Raw genomic sequence first — 13,613 nt, forward strand, 5'->3', positions numbered from 1 at the left:
CTGGTGGTTTCACAGGTGGATTAGATGGAGTGGATGGGCTAGAGGGAGGGAAAGGGTTGTTGGGCTTGTTATGTGGGATGAAATGGGGTTCGTGCATTAAGTGGGGTGGGTGGTGGGGCTAACTGTAGGACAAGGCATAAGACGGATTTATGTCGTCCTACTTTTGAGACATACTATACTGAGTAAGGTTGTGGGTATGTGCACTGATGGGTGGGTGTGTAGGTGGATGGATGGATTGCGGGAAAAGAGGTCTCTGGGATCAGGTCACTTGAGTGACTAAATCCGAGTTGGGAATGGATCAGTATGCGGATAATCGGTCCACAGTGGATAATATTCTGGAATCATGCTGAAGTAGGTATACAGATCCAGTGGGTTACAACAGGCCCATCATGCAATACTTCTGGTGGTTAAGAGGTCTGTGTTTGAACTGCATGCATCAGTGGGTGATATAACCACGTCGCATAACAGGTTTATGGGGAAAATAGGTTCACTGTGAAAAATATGTCCATGGGTATACGTCCATGCAGGAGACCTGCATCCACGGAGAGATTCAAGGTCGACGGAAAAATTGGTCCATGGGGAGAAAATACATCAATGGGGAAATTAGTTCATGGGAAAATAAGTTTACCTAGAAAAGTAGGCGTCTTTGAAAAAAAGTTATTAACAAAAATAGGTCCATGGAGATCTTGTTCCGAATGGTGAAAATGTCCATTGATAAAAATATTCATAGGAAAAGTGTATGGTAGGATACTTATTGACAGAGTTAGGGAAATAACAGAGGAATTAGTAGGAGAAGAATAGGGAGGCTTTAAGAAGGGAAGAGGTTGCGTAGATCAGATATTCATTCTTAGATCTTTAGTGGAAATGCTTCTAGAGAAGGGAAAGAAGTTGTATGCAGCCTTCATGGATTTGGAGAAAGCACATGACAGGGTGGATAGACAAGGACTGTGGAAAGTATTAAGAATATATGGAGTAGATGGGAAGTTGTTGAATGTTGTGAAGAGTATGTATGATGGTGCTAAGGGTGCAGTGCGAGTGGATGGTGAACTGAGTGAATTTTTCTCATTGAAGGTTGGGTTGAAACAGGGATGTGTCATATCTCCATGTTTCTTCAATCTGTACATGGATGGGATAATAAAAGAGATACAAGGTAAGGGCAGTGGATATTGGAGTGGCCCTAGTGAGAGAAGGCAGTGTTTGGAAACTCCCTGTACTGTTGTTTGCAGATGATACTGTGTTGTTAAGTGAAGACGAAGGGAAGCTGCAAGGCTTGGTGGATGAGTTTGGGAGAGTGTGTAAGAAACGGAATCTAAAGTTGAATGTAGGGATGAGTAAAGTGCTGGTCTTTGAGAGAGGTGAAGTTAGTGAATGTACAGTGAGGTTGGATGGTAAGGAAATGGAAAATGTACGTTTAAGTACTTGGGGAGTGTGATGAGTAAGGATGGAAGTTTGGAGGGTGAAGTGCTTGAAAGGGTACAACAAGGAAGAAAGGTTGCTGGTCCCTTGAAAGCAGTGATAAGGAACAGGGAAGTGAGCATGGAAGTGAAAAAGTTACTACATGATAGTATTGTGATACCATCTCTAACTTACGGTAGTTAAGCTTGGACGTTGTTGGAAGGACAGAAGTCAAGAGTGAGAGCAGTGGAAATGAGTTATTTAAGAGGAGCCTGCGGAGTCACATGGAGAGACAGGCTGACAAATGAGGATATAAAGGAGCGTTGTGGTGTGGATGTGGATGTGATAGGAAGCATTAATAGGAACATGCTGAGGTGGTTTGGCCATGTGGAGAGGATGGAGGATGAGAGACTGATGAGGAGAGTGTATGTGAGTGAGGTGGAGGGGGGGAGAGAGAGGGGGAGGCCGAGGATGAGGTGGAGGGATGGAGTGGAGAGGTATATGAGGAGAGGGTGTGAGTTGGGAACAGGGCAGTGTAATGGCGGGGGACAGGGCGAAATGGAGGTGATTTGTTTGTGGTCACCCCGTAAGGGATTAAGGCATCTGGCAATAGATAGACTGATAGATAGACTTTCCCTTCAGATGTATTAATCTCTGCTGCAATCAGTTTTACATGTGAAGGTATATCTAGTTCTATTTCTTTGAAGTTTAGATTATTCTTTGTTAATATTATATTTCCTCCTCCTTTTTTTTTTTTAGGTTCCTATCTCTTCTCCATATATTGAATTCCTCTAGGTTTAGGGTATCATTTGATATGCTTCGTGTTAATTTTGTTTCAGTTAGGCAAATAATATGTGGTTCCTTTTCTTTGATATAATCATTGATTTCTAATAGTTTAGATACCATTCCATCTACATTAGAGTACATCAGCTGAATCATCTTGTTTACATACTTGTCATGACTTGGGTCTACTGCCTTCTTCCTTTTTATCCCCTCCTGTTTATTTACCACTTTCGTATCTGCAATCCAATTACTTTGTAGAATAATGTGTTCTCTTCCTCTGATTTTCCCTCATTCTTTGTTTTTGCCTCCTCCCTCTTCTCTTTTAGTAATTTCAGTTTCTCTTGTGTTAGGCATCTTTTTATCCATACAATTTTGCATTCTTCTTTTTTCCATAAGTTTGTTCGCATTTTTTTAGTATCTTCTCCGCAGTGTTTACACTCTGGAAGAGGGGCCTTGACTTATTTCTCTCATATTTCCCTATCCTTTTGTGTTCCTCTATGTCTTTACTACAGATTTCCTCTGATCGTTCCTTCAATATGCTCATTACATTTGCTATCTCCTTTTTGTCTCTTGAAATCTTGTTTTTTATTTCTTCCTCCTCTATACCAGTGATACTATAGATTTATTGATATCTGCTGAATCATTGACCAATTTTGGATTATTTTGGATTATTTTCTTCACTTTTTTTTTAATGCTCTTTTCTTCGACACTTGTTCCTAAGTCTTTCTTTACTTTCACCATTTCAGCATACGTGGTTTCCACACCATTTTTGTACCTTTGCATCGCTTCATTCACCTGGGTTATCTTCTCCTCAATATCACTGCTATGATCTATGAGAGTGCTTGCCTGCCTTATTGTCTCTGTATCATTTCTGAACTCTTCCATAACACTCTTGTGGTTGACAACTGTGCTTGCCATTTCACTAATCTTCCTTGTAAGTGAACCCACCTCAACTGACAGCTCATCTATTGTTGTGTCTTTTTTTTATCCTCCTATATTAATTTTTCATTTTTTCCTCTTTCTGCATGTACAATTACTTCTAAATTTCTTCCATTTAGCTCTGGAATGCCTTCTCTAATCTGTTTACCCGTTCTACCAGCTTATTGTACATCTCCCTTTCAACTAGTTCTTGGTAGAAATCATCATCATGCTTTCTACCTTTATCTCTATTCATAATTCCTACCAATCTTGCTTTACTAAAGATCGTGATCATCTTGTGTGTGTGTGTGTGTGTGTGTGTGTGTGTGTTAGGGGAGCATTGTTTATGGTGAAGTGTGGAATGTGACTAAGTTATGCTGTCCAGTTTGTGAGAAGGATCACTGTAGATTTGGCTGGGGTTATTGTGAGTCTGTTTTTTTTTTTTTTTTTTTATGTGTCTGACTCTGGGCATAGGCTTCACAGCCTGCTTTCAAGGCCCAGTAGTCCTCCTATGTACCGCATACCTCTACATGGTGAACAATTCATGTAGTATGTTAGTTAAGTTTGGAGAATGTGTGCTGCTGTGTTTGCGTTTTGATATGTGCACGTAAGTGCTATGCCATTTGCGTAGGGAATTGTGTGTATTTGTGATGTGGAATTGTTATACCTGTCTAGGTTCAAGAGCGTAGGGAATAAAACAGATCCCTGAGGGATGCCGTTTATGAAGTTTCTGATGTTCCATGACTGACTGGCAGATGATACATGTGTACAACTATCTGCTAAAAGTTTCATAGCCATCTTTTTGTGTTATTGTGCATGTTTGTGGTGAATATTTTGTTTGTTATGTGGCAGGAGATGGCATCAAAAATTTTCTAAAAATCTTGGTTGATAACATGTGAATATATATGCTTATGAAGGGATGTTGTTTCTCTTTTTGTTAGATGCTGCTTTTTTTTTTTTTTATACAATGCATATACTAAACAGAAAAATTAGGTCATTTAGAGGTGAAAAAGGAAAATTTGGAAAACTAGTAAATTAAGATGTTATTCTTATGTAGTGTTACTGGTGTAGTCAGTTTTGCAGGAGCTGCATATCATGGACCAATCAATCTAGTGCTGCTATCCTTTGTCCTTATGTTTTAAGTTAACCCTTTCATGCACGATGACGCAATGTGAGTCATAGTCCTTGCAATCTAAAGAGTAATTGATGACACAATATGATGCAACATCCCTATGAATGATCATAGAAATTTTTCCTGTGGATGAAATTGCGTAAGATTTTGGTGAGTCGAAGGTGAGGGTGGCCAGGTCTAAGGGAAATATATGGCAACACCCGCCAGCTTATTGCAGGGACAAGTGGCCTATTTTTAGCTCAGTGTCCTCTCGGCAGTCAGTCTCGGAGGGTGTGTCAGCGCACGGCCAGCCATCTTATTCCTCATTTTCTAATACCACACCTCCATACCTTAAGTGTATTATAGTGACAGTGTCTTATATATAGTGCAGTGTGCTTGTGAAGAAGGTTTATAAGTGTTTCTTATACATATTCAGAGAAACCCAAATTTCAAAAATCATAACCAATTTTTACCATTCCTCTCCCATTACACTAAAACTACAACATCATGCAGGGGCTTATCGGAGAAGGAGTACATGAAATACTTGTTTAGTGGGAGTGATAGTGAAGAAAGCAGTGAGAGTGAATCTGACAATGAATCTGGTGAGGAGGAGAGAGTGAGGAAGACAAAAGGGAAAGCAAAATCTGCCCCCAAAAGGAAGAGATAGACACAAAGCCGTGTCAAGGCCGCAGCGATTAGCACTACAGGCAGTAGCACCATCACTATACCACTCCTTTCACCACTGCCACCACTGGTCTTGCCACTGCTGTCACCACTGCCACTACTGCCATCACTCCTACGGCAGCTGCCACTACTGTTATCACTGCCACCACTCCTACCACGACTGCCACCACTGGTATAACCCCTGCCACCACTGGTATCACCGCTGCCACCACTGGAACCACCATGACCATGGAGACTGAGCCGTATTATTGCCACCTCTCTTCCACTCCCCCACAGCAAACACTGACCTTATCACCCCCACAGTCACCCTAAACTCTCACAACACTCCAACCTGCCCGCATCACACCACCCATCCAAGATATTTCCATATCATCTTCCCCTGCAAAATCATCAAAGTCACTGTCCCCTTGAGACTTCATTCCCCCAGAATATAAGCCATCAGCACCACCACCACCACCACCACCATATTCATCACAACTATCACCACAACCATCTCCATCACCACAATCACCTGAACCTTCATCCACCCCATATCATCAGCACAATCATCATCACCATCTTCCTCCCCCCTACAAAGACGAGGGTGGCATGGGCCTAGGCAGGGTAGTGGTGGGCAGCCGAGAAGTAGCTGTCCGGCTCAGGGTCATGTGCGCCACACACGTACACAGCCAAGCATTTCCTCAGGTGAAGACTGTCAAGATGAAACCTGGAGTTCTGGGTCATTCACACCCAATGCTGGCCCCTTCACTGAAACCCCAAGTTTGAGAGTGGCAGCACCAGCAACACCACTCCAATACTTCCAACTTTCTTTTTTTTTTACCATGAGTTGTTGCTCTACCCGACAGTCGTAACCCACAACTATGCCAGGTTCCTGGGGACTGCACTAGATGTTTGGTACCTCTGCAACGAAGATGAGATGGCCCAGTTCCTTGGGTTATACTTTCTTTTGGGGATTCCTTGGGTTATACTTACATATGGGGATTTGTGAACTGCCATTCATAAGACAGTATTGGCGGTCCACAGAGGTTCATGATTACCCCATATTTCGGTGACTATGAGTGGAAAGTGCTTCGGGGCCATCTTGATGCACTTTCGTGTTTTCCATAGTCTCACCATAAACGATGGCAATCAAGACAGGCTAATAATGATTTGCACAATAATGCAGTATCTCCTTCAGAGGTTCAAGAAGGTTTACATCCCGGCCGAACATCTTAGCCTGGATGAGGGATCTTTGGGTTGGAAGGGGCAGCTCTCCTTCCGTGTATATAACCCTATGAAACCCCAAAAGTATGCCATCAACCTCTACTTCTTGGCTGAGGCAAGGAGTGGCAACATTTGGAATTTAAAAGTATACACGAGGGAGAAGAAATCTCTAGAAAACACAGTGTGGGGCCTCACTGAACCTTTGAAGGGCAAAGGATACAAGTTGTATATGGACAATTATTTCAACCCTGTATCACTGTGCAAACGTCTCTTCACAAAGGGAGTGTATGTGTTGACACAGTACGACTTGCAAGGGGAGCACTGAGGGAGCTGCAGGACATCAGCAGTGCTAGATACCTTCCTGACAGTGAAGTGGAAGCGAGGCACAGGGGCAATGTAATAGTGTTGCTGTGTATGTATGGTATCCATCTTCCACAGTGTAACCACCATCCCTAAGAAGGTACATGGGAAGGTACAGGGTCCAACTGGAAATTCCACCACTGTGTCAAAACCGTGAACAAGCCCGTCATGGTGGATGACTACAATCGGCACATAGCAGGGTGGATCATTTCGATCAGACGATCCAATACTACCCAGCCCAAAGGAGGACGGTCAAGTGGACCAGGAAACTGACCTTCTATTTAATTCACATGGCCCTATTCAATGGCAACACCCTCTACAGGAACACCATCAGGCCTATGACTCTTGCCCCTGACCTTCCCTCGCGATGACGACTGCCTGTACCTGCAGCAACCACTTCATCAACTGTAGCCTCCGCTCTACCTGCAACAATCGCTCCACCTACTACAACCATCGCTCCACCTCCCGCAGTAGCTGGTCCGTCAGGAGTAACTCGGCCAGTCACTGCCACGACCGCTCCACCTCCCGCAGTAGCTGGCTCATCAGGAGTTACTCGGCCAGCTCCTGCCACTGCACCTCCAGCAGGAGTACGGGGGCAAGGAGATGGAGTAGTACCACCGTCTAAGCGCCATCGATATATGGATGATAGGACACACTTGGACTGAACACCGCACCACACCCTAGAGAGAATCCCTGACAGGAAAAGGCTGTAGTGTTTGCTGTGTTATTTGCACAAGAGAAGGAGGGACACCAGCTAGCCTATATATGTCCTGTTTGTGATGTGCTGCTCTGCACAGGACTATGCAATCATCAGTATCATAAAGATGAAAGCATACAGCAGTAAATCAGATCGCAGAACACACACACACACACACACACACACACACACACACACACATCACAAATACTCACACGCACACACAGACTATGATCGTACCTGTCCTCCTCTCTGCAACTCCATCTCCTCTCAAGAAACACTACAGCACTGCTAGATGACGTGAGTAACCAGCTTATTCGTCTAATTTTTATACTGTTGTATTGTAAGGTATGAAGTATGTGTTTATATTTTTCATGGGGAAAATGTTGTGTATTTTATTGCTATTCTGTCTGTCATTTTACTCGTAAAATATAGGATGCATCATAATCTGAAGAAAGCATGATCAAGCTGATGATTTCTTATGCATACTTTTGTATAGCAAAGTAACCTATGTATGCAAATAATATTTTGGGGAAAAGTTCCGTAAGACGAACATACCCAGCTTACAGTCCAAAGCGTACATGCTATTACCGCGCGCACTCCATCGTAACTTTTCAAAATTCATTTTCTCAATGACAATAAGGGTTATAACACTGAATTATATCATGGATTTCCTTAGCCTTTGAGCTACAAAACTGGATAGAATTGACATATATGTTTGTTACAGTGTCTCTAATAACATACGAAATAAACAAATCAGACATTTTTCAGGCAATTTTTGTAGTTTTTTCAAGTTTCTCGAGAACTATTTGACGTATCAACTCGAAACTAGACTCATTTGAAAGCTCGTGAAATTCTGCATATAGATATGTCCTTTTCAACCCTGCATAATGGGAATTTTTTTTTTCAGTGATGCTAGGAAGTTATTAGAAGCTATTTTTTTCCTAAATAAGGTTTATTATTCCTTCATTTCTGTACATTTATTCATGTTTTTTTTTTTTTTTTTTTTGCATATCTAATAGTATCTACATCAGCGAAGATGATGCTATGCAATTTATAACACTATAAGCACTCTCCAAGGGTAAATTTGGCCATATAATTTTTTTTCCTTTCCACGCGACCGGAGGCAGCCTGAGCTGGTTTTGGTTCTGAGGGGGTGGCCCGGAAACTTATTGAAAACTTATGGTGTGCAAGAGGTTTAATAATTAATAAGTTCACTTTGTGCTTGTAGTGCCCTACATTCCCTCCCTTATTTGCATGAAATATGTGTGTGGAAATGAATGGTATGAAAGTTGAAGTAACTATAGGGAAGTGACACAGTAGTGAGCATGATGATGATGATGGTTGTGGTGATTATAATGGTGATCAAAATTTTAATGGTGATAATGTTAACCCCTTAACCGCAGGGTTGTTGGGAGTGTGCTGTGCGTGTCCTGCGGGGATATTCGTGCTCCGACTGACTTTTAAAAATATTTGCCAAAAATCAGTTATTAGTCCTAGAATATTATAATTAAAAAAAGCCTATGGCACAAACCTTCAGCTTTCTCCTGGGATGTTTGCTGAGTCTTCGTCGTCTACCGTAGGACTTGTGGAGACTTCTAAAGTTGGGTAACGAAGTCTCAACTTTACACTTCCTGATATCCCATAATATGGTTACCACTGCCTGATATTATAACTATAAACACTATTCTATGAATTTCAAGTAGTTTGGAATCCATATTCCAAAAACAAAAAATCACTGTGAAAGCAATGTAAATTACGAGCGCATATGAGCTTTCCTCCCGTGCTGGTTCCCTGATGGTATGCTGAGGCGAAGCTGTCATTTATTATTTATAAACACACTCACACTTTATACTCCTAGTACTTTATTACACTTATTTATATATACAATATTTATCTATGAGTTTCTTTCAGTACTAGTAGTTTATTTTCACTCCAGGCATTCATTTTCTCGTTCTGTAAACTAGCGTAGAGAGCAATGCTGTCACCACTTTCATTACTCCCAGTAGTTATAAATGCTACAGCGAACTTTCACTTTCACTTTCATTACGCCTAGTATTTATACTCGTATTCTTATATTACTACTTATTTACATTTCTATTTACATTCTCTATTTTATTTACATTATTTACATTTCTATTTTATTTACACTGTGTTATGCACTGTCACTTGCAGTAACTTATAAAACTCCACATGCTCCTCTTAAATAACTCATTTCCACTGTTCTCACTCTTGTGTTCCCACAACAAGGTCCAAGTTTCACTTCCATACATTAGATTTGGTATCAGAATTCTGCCATGCCGTTACTTTTGCACTTCCATGCTCAGTTTCCTGTTCCCTATTACTGCCATCAATGAACCAGCAACCTTTCTTCCTTGTTGTACCTTTTCAAGCACTTCACCCTCTAAACTTCCACCCTTACTCATCACACTACCAAAGTACTTAAACGCACTCACATTTTGCAATTCCTCCTCATCCAACCTCACTGTACATTCAGCGACTTAATTTCTCTCGAAGATAAGTGGTAAAAATTGTGATGATTTCATATAAGCGTAAGTCCATATACTCTGCTTAAACAGTTTAAAGTACTGAAGCTGTAAGTTAGGAAACAATCAGAAACAACAGCAGAATCAACAACAAAAAAGTTACATTAAAACAATGACAAGGGCATCAAAATAAGTTAGCATATTGTGGTAATTTGTTGCAGTTACCCATCCACATTACTTTTCTTTGTACTCCCGAGGAGGGTACCTCATGACGTCGCAAAGATGCGCAGGGAGGCAACACGATCAGACCGGTTCTCACTAGACCTTGCCTGTAATATGACATTTCTTTTGCACATTACTTCCAGCCGTCTGTGCCACCACGTCCGAGTTCGACACCTCAGGCCAGTTACCTTAGATGTCAGAAGGGTACGGGATGTCAGTCTGCACTATGGAAATCATCAGCTAACACAGTAGGGTCCTCCAAATTGCTATTAGGCAGTGGCATGGAGGGGAGGACGGTCGGAGCACACTGCTCTCCAATTGATAACTACTGTTTTCAGAGGTTCATCACTTGATAATGACGAAATCCGCATATCTACTGCCCTGTCAATAGCACTGTCACTCAACACCTTCCGTGATCACGCGGGAGGCTCGGCAGGGGTGGAGGTGGCAGGGGTGGGGCAGCCACTCCACGTTGGGCATATTGTATGATGATGAGGATTCAGAACTCATGACTTTTCTCAGTAGTGGCAAGTGGGAAACTGACTAGAGCAGCCACGCAACAGCTAGAAGCATACGTGATTCGCAGGGTAGGAATCTCAACGATGGAGAAAATGGGAAGGATCCAAATAGTGGCAGGAAAAGCAAAGCACGTATAACCGTCATTCACGCTACCCCGGCCACCTTTTTTTATGACGGATATGGCCATCATCGGAGCTTTGGGGATTAAGCCTGATATTCCTTTCCATGCATTTGTTTGACCTGATCTTAACTTGTCAATGGTTGTTTTCTAACATGTCATTCTCAAACTTCAAGTCATTAGTCCTTTAATCCTTTTTCATCTCAAGTCATGTTATTATTCTATTTCATTCCTAATTAGTTGCCTATGATTTCCCCTTTAGTCTTAAATTTTTGCCTATGATTTCCCCTTTAGTCTTAAATCCCTCTTCCTTAAATTTAATTTTCTAGTCCTTGTCTTCCTCCTACGATATCTTCATGCCTTTCCATTCCTACCCTCCCTCTCTCAAAACCTTTTCCTTCCCTCGCTCTCTACCATTCTTTCTCATCATTCTCTTACCTTTGCTTTTCCGCCATTCGTCACTTTTCTTCGAATCATCCTCTCAGTCGTCTTTCCTTTCTTTTATTTCAATTCGCTTTTCAGTTTGCACCTTGAAATTTTTTCCCACTGCCTCATTCTTCATTCCTTCCGCCTTCTCCTCCTCCTCCTTCTAGGACATTTTCATTCTCTTTCTTCAACTTTCGTTGCTGCCTGTCATTCACAAAATTCTTTGTCCGCATGTATATGCTTTTCCATACTACCATTCCACTACTTCCTTCCCTTTCCTCTCACGTTCCTGTCCCGGTTCTCCTCCCTCGTCCCTTTCTCCCCAGCTCCCCAAGGGGCGGGAGCAAATTGAACCTGGAGAATATATAGACTGGGCAGCATGGACGAGGGGGAGAGGAATGCAATATGGAAGGAAAGTAAACATGAAGAACAAAAAAGAATAAGAGAAGAAATGAAGATGATGAGTTTTGACACTGAGTGGAGATATTAAAATAAGAGGATTATTGAGATGGAGAGATGGGAGAGGGAGGAGGTGTGAGAAAAAAGAAGGGTATGGAAGGAAAAGAAAGGATGGAAGGGGCAGGCAGACTGGGGCCAGAAAAAAAAAAACTCATCATGAGTAAACACCGATAAAGAAAAGCTTCAGATGAAAAGTAAAAAGGAGAAAATGAGGAGGGAGAAAAAAAAAAAAAACGAAACTAATATACAAGAAAATACAGGCGCACAATAAGAGACAGCAGAAAGTGAGGAATGTAAAATTAGAATAAAAAGAGGTAATTAAGACAGGATAAACAAATAAAGCCAGGATGAAAGAAAGTAAAGTTGACGACAGGGTAATATATATATATATATAGATAGATAGATAGATAGATAGATAGATAGAGAGATATAGATATATATAGATATAGATAGATAGATAGATAGATAAGGGTGGCCCAGAAATGTATGATTTTTTTTTTCCACAAGGCTATTTCTGTTCCATATCATTTAAAGAGCCTTCATGCAAAAAATCAAGAAAATCGGCTCTTATTTAGAAGTCACTCCCTGGAGAAAAAATAAGTGATCCTGATAATAATTATTATGTTTGACCACAAATGTCTAATTATCAAATGAATATATGGCTTGTAACTGCCTGTAACTATCCTAAAACTGCAACAACTATTGAACTAAACATTGACTAAAGCTTGAGTAGTATTCGATTGGCATACATATTGTAACATGCATCTACCACTGCTGCGTGCTGCAGCCATCTGTTGGAAACTCCGGCGCAGTCAGAAAAGCACCACATCTACGCTGCAGTGTGCGCTGGGTGGCTCGTCAATGACTCAGTGGTCACTCAGTCATTCGGTGGATGACAATTTCTCCACACAATGGGACGTATATTGGTGTGCTGTTGATGACTAGCGTGTCGTGACATCGAACAGTGAATTACTCTGATCTGGCATGTAAAATTTTTATCATTATTATAACTAACAATAATGGCACTTATCAAAAAGTTACCTTGATATATTAGGTTTTTGCTCTCCACATACAGGTCACTTGTTCATGAATATTTGATTCATTAACAATGGAATATTACTAATACCAAACACAATGTATAATAATAACAGTATCCAGCATATGATCATAAGTATCCAGATATGCAGAGCAAACTGAAGTAAATATATTAAAATAATGTCCTGATGAGTATTATTATCGATAGTTACAATAAAGCCTTGCTTCTCAGTGTGTTCCATTCACAGGTCATACCTATGACAAGAAGCAGTCCAAAAATATGGATTCTGGGCAAGCCCGAGAAAGATATATTGGGTGCTCGCTTCCCTTAGAAACATTATGTTTCACCATCAGGACGGTCTTACAAACAGTCGCAGCACTAAGAGTACCATTGAGAAGGTCATGGTGATCTGGGATAAAGCATGCATCCCAACCCAAAGGGTAGCCTCAGGTATTCGCAAGCTCCAGAAGCTTCACAAAGAGTACTGTGTATTGAAGAACAACAGATCATTACCGAAACAGGGTACATACACGTAGCCACTGGGAGGGTAGGGGGGGCAGTTTGCCCCTCTTGGGAAAATTTTGGGGAAATACTGAAAGCAATTTTTGGCATAGTTCTTGTAGGATAATAAAGTTTTTCCTATTTTTACCACTTGTATATTAAACACTATTATCTGTTTCCAAAAATATCTGTTTGGGAGCAATATTTTCCTTTGAAATTCAACGCTAGACTAAATATTATAAAACCCTTAAGAAGAAATGACCAGTTATAACTTAACAGTTTCTCCTATCACATTAGATTAATGTGGTTAGTATTAGAGCTCTAATGATGTTTTGCACCTAAACCCTAATGAGGTGAAAAAATGGACTTCCTGTCCCCTCAACCACATTCTCTTACCCTGCAGCCATATCCTCTCTCCCCATAGCCACTTGCAAAGAAACACTGCACAGTTATTGTTACAAACAACTGAAACAAGCAGAATTTTTGAAGACTGCATGAATTCATTTTTATCACCTCAGACTACATTTTAGAAGTAAGCAGATATAAATATATGTGCAACTCTGCATATCTAAATTTAGAACATAACAACATGATCAAGCATGATCAATGAGCTTATTTTTATAGGTAAACGACTACTTTCAGTTTCATGTCTGTCAGTCTGTGAATTTGCAAACCTAGCTCCACCTATTAATCTT

The sequence above is a fragment of the Coenobita brevimanus genome, chromosome 38, assembly GCF_032717465.1.
Source record: "Coenobita brevimanus isolate Jiangsu-jjx chromosome 38, ASM3271746v2, whole genome shotgun sequence".
Classification (NCBI taxonomy): Eukaryota; Metazoa; Arthropoda; class Malacostraca; order Decapoda; family Coenobitidae; genus Coenobita; species Coenobita brevimanus.